The sequence below is a fragment of the Oncorhynchus mykiss genome, chromosome 16 (genome assembly GCF_057628025.1).
Source record: "Oncorhynchus mykiss isolate SJ-2025 chromosome 16, ASM5762802v1, whole genome shotgun sequence".
Taxonomy (NCBI): domain Eukaryota; kingdom Metazoa; phylum Chordata; class Actinopteri; order Salmoniformes; family Salmonidae; genus Oncorhynchus; species Oncorhynchus mykiss.
The window spans coordinates 54,897,139-54,905,622 of NC_143037.1; the positions used below are offsets into that span (position 1 = coordinate 54,897,139).

At 43.5% G+C, this 8,484-nt stretch overlaps 1 protein-coding gene across 2 annotated transcripts in view; it reads right to left on the bottom strand.

Moving 5' to 3' along the window:
• Positions 1-8,484, bottom strand: part of arhgef19 (Rho guanine nucleotide exchange factor 19) — a 40,463-nt gene extending 31,979 nt beyond the window's left edge. For both annotated transcript variants that reach the window (XM_021566371.3, XM_090203317.1), the window contains exon 1: positions 7,777-8,484. The gene's annotated coding sequence lies outside the window, so the exon portion shown is untranslated. The remainder of the gene's footprint in view (positions 1-7,776) is intronic.

Sequence of the window (8,484 nt, forward strand, 5' to 3'; positions counted from 1 at the left end):
TGCAACAGGAGACAAACAAAGGGACTGGACTTTCCACATGCAACAGAAAAAAGAGCTGCCACTAAGCCAAAGGATAAGAAAGTGGTTCGCCCCGCTCCATTTATTTTATGGGTGGGTTGTCTTCTCAAATGAAAAAAAAATCATTTTGGAAACCAGGTCAAAGCAAATAGTGAGGGAAAAGCATTTAACATAATACAAAAAGCTGTGTACGTCTCACCACCCTATCCCTCCTCTCATGTTCAGTTCTCCTAATTCAAAGCCAGACCGTTTGTCTAAGTGCTAGCCATACAGCTAGGATTGTATGCAACAGTTGGATGGATGGGAAGGATGTGGCACAGCGTCCTGTCTGGCTTCCCTGCAGTGGCAGTGCATGTAGATGCACATAGTCAGATACACCTCCAGCCAACCACACCAATGCATATGTGTACACTCAGGCACAAGTGCAGGGGTGTACTGCAGTAAGGGGTGTACTGCAGTAAATTGAGTTGTAAATCTGAAGGCACATCACTCTCGAATTAAAAAATATATATATATATATATCTGCCACGTGTGCAAACTCTCCTGCCTCTAGGTCACCAGACTATTATGGTGTACACCTGTCACCATCGTTATGCGTATCAGCGCATAATGACACTCACCTGGACTCCATCACCTCCTTGATTACCTGCCCTATATATTTCACTCCCTTTGGTTTCTTCCCGAGTCGTCATTGTTTCTGCGGTGTTCGTATTATGTTTAGTTTATTGATTAAATCACTCACTCCCTGAACTTGCCTCCCGACTCTCAGCGCACACGTTACATTATGACACCTCGCCTAAGGGAAGCATCATGAACTGTTTTTTTGTTATTTTTGTTTTGGTGGTGATGTCGGGTCCGGGTGTCAGAACCGGGGCTACCTGGGAGGCCTCGGCTGGTTTGTCGGATTCCCCTGCCTCAGCGGGCTCGACAGGCTCCCCACGCGCCGGGGAGGGGGCTCTGTCATGCATGCTCTCTCCGGCGCCAGTAGGTCACCATGCTCCCTCAGCGGGCTCGACAGGCTCCCATGCCTCGACCGAGATGCCTCGACCGAGACAACCGGGGAGGTCTCATCAGGCTCTCACGTCTCAGCCGGTCCGTCAGGTTTCTGTGCCTCAGCAGAGGTGACCAGTCCGCTCCTGATCCCTGGGATCGTCCCTGTGGTTGGCATCCTGCGGCTGGAGCAGAATGCGCCGGGGAGGGGGCACTGTCATGCATGCTCTCTCCGGCGCCCTAGGTCACCATGCTCCTACGCCTCAGCTGGATCGACAGGTTCCCGCGCCTTAGCAGAGGTGAGCGGTCGGCTCCTGATCGCCAGGATCGTCCCTGTGGTTGGCGTCCTTTGGCTGGAGCCGCGCGACGAAGAGGTACTGTCACGTATGCTCTCTCCGGAACTCTAGGTCGCCGTGCACCCGTGCTTTAGCAGAGGTGACCGGTCAACTCCTGATCCCAGGGATCGTCATTTTGGTCGGCTTACTGTGGCCGGAGCCTTGAGTCGGGGAGGGGGTACTGTCACTTGTGCTCCCTCTCCGGACTCTAGGTCACCTCTAGGTCACCAGGTTGCTAGTTATGGCACACACCTGTCAACATCGTTACGCGCATCAGCGCATAATGCTACTCACCTGGGCTCCATCACCTCCTTGATTCCCTGCCCTTTATAAGTCACTCCTTCTGGTTTGTTCCCGAGTCATTGTTTCTGTTCCAGGTCTGTGCGTTGTTCGTGTTTCTTGTTTTTGTATTATGTTTCATTTATTGATTAAATCACTCACTCCCTGAACTTGCTTCCCGACTCTCAGCGCACTCGTTACACTATCACTCAAGTAGGTCCGTCATTCAACTATTAACTGACAGCAAAAAAAACATAGTATATCCACATTGTTTAGTTATCATGTTATGACTAAGTTTATAGTAAGACACAGGTAATTTTGCAGGACTGAGAATGTTGGCTCAACATATTTTTGCCTTTATCGCTGAGTCAGTGGTCAATTGTGACCACCGACGCAGTGATAAAGGCAAACATATGTTGAACCAACATTCTATCAGTCAACATACCTACGAACATCAATGGAATATTTGGTTGAAAACGCAAGGTCAAGGATCCTGTGCTACTGTACTTCTGCTATTGCATTCACATAAATAGACACTCTGTGATACTGTGAAAGGTTTCCACTACAGCTGTGTTGTCTGAGTCAGTCAAGTTATGGCTCTCCTTCACCTCTCCCAGACAACAAACATTACTATATGGCTGACTATCCAGACTGTGGGCAGCCTGTGGGCAGACATTTATGGTCTGATTCAAAGAGCACTTTAGTCACTCAACTTTACAGATTTGTTCTGGTATATTTTAGCATATTTGCCCATATGGTGAAATTACCATGTCAATACTTTCCTTCCCATAATGATAAATTGTAGTGCTAAAATTGCATGCTTAGGAGCAGAACACTTTATCCCCTTTTCTCTCTATGCGAATTCTGACCTTGAACTTAAGCATGGGAATAGCATGTGATTCGCCTGCTATTAATTTGGGGTAGAGATCTAATAAATGAAGGTGTGACGGAGGTGTGTCTAGAGATACACTGTATTCTGACGTTGACTTATCTCATAATTCCACCACCTTTATGCGCAAGGAAACCATTAACAAGGTCTAGCGAACCTACCGGCTCCAAGTGGGAAAAGCCTCTACTTCATTTTTTTCTCTCAATATAAATAACACCATTCTCCATGCACTATAATTTACATCTTGATAAGAGCTATTGATAAGAGCTAGGTAAATGAGTAATCCGTTTGGATAAGGGAATTGTAAATATAAATGACACTTGTTTTAGATATATTTTACCTTATAAATCGCTGGTGACAAATGTGAAACCAGTCATAGGGCAGAAACTGAAGCATATCAACATATCGACTCATGTTGGTCATATCATGTTGGTTTTGTCCAACATGTCTCTGGACCTACTCACTGCCACAGTCATACTCTGGACCTAGTTTTGTCACATGGAATAAATGTTGTGGATCTTAATGTTTTTCCTCATAACCCTGGACTATCGGACCACCATTTTATTACGTTTGCAATCGCAACAAATAATCTGCTCAGACCCCAACCAAGGAGCATCAAAAATTGTGTTAACTTCTCAGGCAACCCAAAGATTCCTTGATGCCCTTCCAGACTCCCTCTGCCTACCCAAGGACGTCAGAGAACAAAAATCAGTTAACCACCTAAGGAACTTAATTTAACCTTGCGCAATACCCTATATGCAGTTGCACCCCTAAAGACTAAAAACATTTGTCACAAGAAACTAGCTCACTGGTATACAGAAAATACCCGAGCTCTGAAGCAAGCTTCCAGAAAATTGGAACGAAAATGGTGCCACACCAAACTGGAAGTCTTCCGACTAGCTTGGAAAGACAGTACCGTGCAGTATCGAAGAGCCCTCACTGCTGCTCGATCATCCTATTTTTGAACTTAATTGAGGAAAATAAGAACAATCCAAAATGTATTTTTGATACTGTCGCAAAGCTAACTAAAAAGCAGCATTCCCCAAGAGAGGATGGCTTTCACTTCAGCAGTAATAAATTAATGAACTTCTTTGAGGAAAAGATCATGATCATTAGAAAGCAAATTACGGACTCCTCTTTAAATCTGCGTATTCCTCCAAAGATCAGTTGTCCTGAGTCTGCACAAATCTGCCAGGACCTAGGATCAAGGGAGACACTCAAGTGTTTTAGTACTATATATCTTGGCACAATGATGAAAATTATCATGGCCTCTAAACCTTCAAGTTGCATACTGGACCCTATTCCAACTAAACTACTGAAACAGCTGCTTCCTGTGCTTGGCCCTCCTATGTTGAACATAATAAACGGCTCTCTATCCACCGGATGTGTACCAAACAGGCAGTAATAAAGCCTATATCGGCCTATATCGAATCTTCCATTCCTCTCTAACATTTTTGATAAAGCTGTTGCGCAGCAACTCACTGCCTTCCTGAAGACAAACAATGTATACGAAATGCTTCAGTCTGGCTTTAGACCCCATCATAGCACTGAGACTGCACTTGTGTAGGTGGTAAATTACCTTTTAATTTGCTTCTACACCTGCATTGCTTTCTGTTTGGTGTTTTACGCTGGGTTTCTGTACAGCACTTTGAGATATCAGCTGATGTAAGAAGGGCTATATAAATACATTTGATTTGATGAACTTTCCCACACAAGTGTATGAAATGCTGTGCCATTATGCATAATTTAAATTGTACAGCAGGGATGGGCAGTCTCGAATGTCTTAACTATAGGCTACCCCAACTTTCTCCTAGAACTATCATGTTAAATACTAGCCACTATCAGTATCGACTGTCAGTAGACCTAATAACCACACATTCAACTGTCAATTTACTGTTAGTTCCCTTCAGTTGGTATAGCCTACATTATCATTCAATTTAATTACACTATTTTGTTTACCTTTGGTTCCTCTGTAAATGATGTCAAGGCCATATGGTTGTTGCTGAGGATCATTAGTAACAGTCGATAACATACCAAAAAGGCTAATTAAAACGTTATGGCGTGGAGCACAGACCAAGCCGTAACAGTTTGAACCCTACGCATGGTGGAATACTTGGCTGTGTCATCACAGTTCCATGGTTAGTGCAGATAATAGATGACGGTATAACCTACTATTGTACACTATTCTTTCTACATTACCACTGGTTGAAGAACTGAGTGTGGACATTTTCAGAATTAATCAAACCACCATTTTCTTTATTTTGTGCGTACTGGTGAGGCTCTGCTCACCAGTTTATGATTCATAAATACTTTCCTAACCCTAAATAATCTACCAGATCAGAGTATTTTTAAATCTACCAATTGGTGCTGAAACTGAGACGATTATGCAAATATTTAGATGGCTTGATTATGCATATATTTAGATGGCTTTCTTTCGTTGATCCATAATATTCTACATTTCAGTTAAAGGCATTCAGTTGTACAACTCCCTATCCCCCTTTCCCTTTCCTTTATTCTGAACCCGTTCTCTAGATGTATTCTAGTGAGTCTGGACAAAATTCAAACTAAAAGTTACCAGCGTTTTGAAAGAGATGGCTGAAGATAAATGTACTGAAAACCCTATTGAGTGAAAAGGCCACAAGAAGATCTGTTGGCCAGTAAGTGGGAGAGTTTTCAGCGGTTGAATTACATTTATTTAGCGCACACAAGGGAACCACGCCTACAAAGCCCGTTGCTCACCTGCACAATGTAAGTCTTAATACCAACTACTGAGAAGTGCATAAGAAAGGTGTGTGTGTAAGAAAGGCGTAATTTCCTATGTCCGAATCGGCTCTATGTTATCAAGAGATTTATTTCATTTCCTGAAGGAAGTTACATTCAACAAACCCAATATTGTGATCTACACTGAGTATACAAAATATTAAGAACTCCTGCTCTTTTCATGGCATAGATTGACTAGGAGAATCCAGGTGAAAGCAATAATCCCTTATTGATTTCACTTTTTAAATTCACTTCAAATCAGTGTAGGTGAAGGGGAGACATGTTAAAGGATTTTTAAGCCTTCAGACAACTGAGATATGGATTGTGTATGTGTGCCATTCAGAGGGTGAATGGGCTAGACAAAAGATTTAAGTGCCTTTGAACAGGGTATGGTACTAGGTGCACCGGTTTGTGTTAAGAACTGCAACGCTGCTGGGTTTTTCACGCTCAACAGTGTCCTGTGTGTATCAAGAGTGGACCACCACCCAAAGGACATCCAGCCAACTTGACACAACTGTGGGAAGCATTGGAGTCAACGTGTGCCGCCATCCCTGTGGAACGCTTTCGACACCTTGTAGAATCCATGTCTCGACAAATTGTGGCTGTTTGGGGGTGGGGGGTGGGTGCAACTCAATATTAGGAAGATGTTCCTAGTGTTTGGTGTAGTACTTAGTACCTGTTGAACCTTTTTATGTAACGTGGTTCATTGGCTCTTAATTTTTCTGTACAGATCATCGTAAAGGCCTGGAGTGTAGCAGCTGTTGTACAGGCATCAGTCTCCACAAGCAGAGATCTACTATTGGTCTGTAGGCAAATCAGTAGCACAGATTCAGACATATACCCTCACACATCCACTCACACGCGCACACACAAACAGATAGTGCATTGTCATTGGGAAAAGGCTTAGTCATAAGCGAGACAGACTAAATTACTTGTGGGTATTCTCTACCCGCACCACCTTGGTTCACCCTCTCTTGCTACAGCCATTAATAATACAAGTTAGTGCTACATCAATCTGTATCTAAACTAGAAGTCTTTGAGGACATGACCTAAATCAAATTTAGTTCGGGAAACAGAGCAGATAAGAGCATGCTTGCATCCCAAATGGCACCCTATTCCCTATGTAGCACACTTGTTTTGATCAGAGGCTCTGGTCAAAAGTAGTGCACTACATAGGGAATAGGGTACCATTTGGGAGGCACACCATAATCTGGCAGGCACTAAACAGTTATATTGCTGAACTGTTGAATGTCAGTATTGAGTCATTTGTTTGTTCCTCGTGATGGTGTGTAAACAGCTTAGCTAGATTGCAGTTCCTATAAGACACTGAGTTAAATGGGCAAACAAACATACCTGGAGGCAGAGCGTGGGAGAGAAAAACACTCTCCCTGCAGAAACACTGCTGTGAAAAACACACAAACACAAACACGCACACAGACACACATGGTTGCTCCTCAGTTTACAGTGCAGTCACTTGAAAGATCCTGAAGGTTTATGGAGAGGGCCTCCAACTGATCTGGTGTAGACTAAGACTTGAAAGGAGTGTGTGCGCACTACGGCGCCGTGCAGTTTTTTTTTAACAATCCTCCCCCCGACATATTCCAAACATGCACTTACCTGCCCTGCAACTAATCACAGCTCCTACTGTAACCATTACACTCCAGCCTCAAAGCCTTGCAAAGCCTCATTTCCCATGCTATGCCCAAGGATAGGGAACTATTACTGATGCAAACAATGCTTCTAATGGAATATTTTGCCATTCCATTGTATAATTGATGTGAACGGTTGAGTCTGTACGTGTGGTGTTTCTAAAGTATCTCCATGTATTGACAGATGCGTGTGTATTTTACATGTATTATGTAAACGTATATTGCAGACCTACACTATAATGACTCATCGACTGTAAAGTCAGTCTCTCTGGATTACAGTGCACGTCAGGGATGGTTATTATTATTTATTGAGCCTAGTTTACTGTATTATGTGTAGAGATGTTAAATGTACTTTAAAATAAAGTTTAATTTCCATAACAGTGAAATAGTATAGAATGCACCCCCTATGATACTGAACATGTACCCTTGAACTCTCAAACGGTCTCCCTCTAACAGCACACCATGTGTAATTGAAACAGACTGCACATTGGAGGAACACACGCTCCCAGTACAATTGCCATGAAAATAACAATAAAACAAAAACACCCTCAAGTTGACATTGTATTAATATAATGTCAACTTGAGGGTGTTTTTGTTTATCTTTGTTTTCATCTACCTCTAAATCTGTGCATCTGACATGCAGCAATGCAGTCTGAAAGTAGCACCATGGCACTGTTTTGACTCACCCCGCAAAAAACAGGACAGCTTAACTTTCATATGCAACATCAAAATCCACCACCCCACCCGAAGGTCACAATAACTAACAACGGTACACACTTGGTTAGTGTACACTTCAACATTGCATTGCACACAGAACAATATATACAAATATGTATGGATAGATGGGCTGTACTACCTCATGGATATCAGTAGCTTCTGAGCTGGATGGTTGCCAGCGACAGTGTGTGAATCCAGGCCATCCTATCGTCTGGCTGAGGCTCTATGTGCTATCCATGACTGCCTTGTGTCCCTCCCAGCTTCATTCCCTTCAGGTCTTCTTCAGATTTTTACTCCACTCGTCCAGAAAGTAGGGGACAGGGTCCCGACTCCTCCGTTGTGTCTTTATTTTCTTCTCCCTCCAACAAAAAACAGGAACTTTAAACGAAAAAAAGTGCTCGCTGGTCTGGTTACTTACCATGCAGATCCCTCTTTAGGCTTCTGCTCTCCCTCTCCTCGTTGACAATCCCTCTCGTCCCCTCTCTCCCTGCTACAGTTGGGGAAGTGCACTCTCTCCCGTTCTCTCTCCTCCCTCTCCCCCTCTTTTTCTCTCGGCCTCTAATAGTTAGTGTTGCATTTCAACACCTGCTTATAGAAAGAGATCGAGAGAGGAGTGTGCTAGCAGCCATCTGTGTGAGAGAAAATGTTTTCCTTTCTGTGAATATGTGTGATAGTTTGTCTGTGTGTGTGTGTGTGCGCATGGGTCAGATCGTTGTGTGTCAACAGAAATGCACTGAAAGTGGATAGAAGGCAAGTAGGAGGGAAAAGGGGTGGGAAGCAGACAGTGTGTGCGCTCAGGCGTGTGTCTGTCTGTGTGTGTACTCAGGCAGTGTCTGTGTGTGTGTGT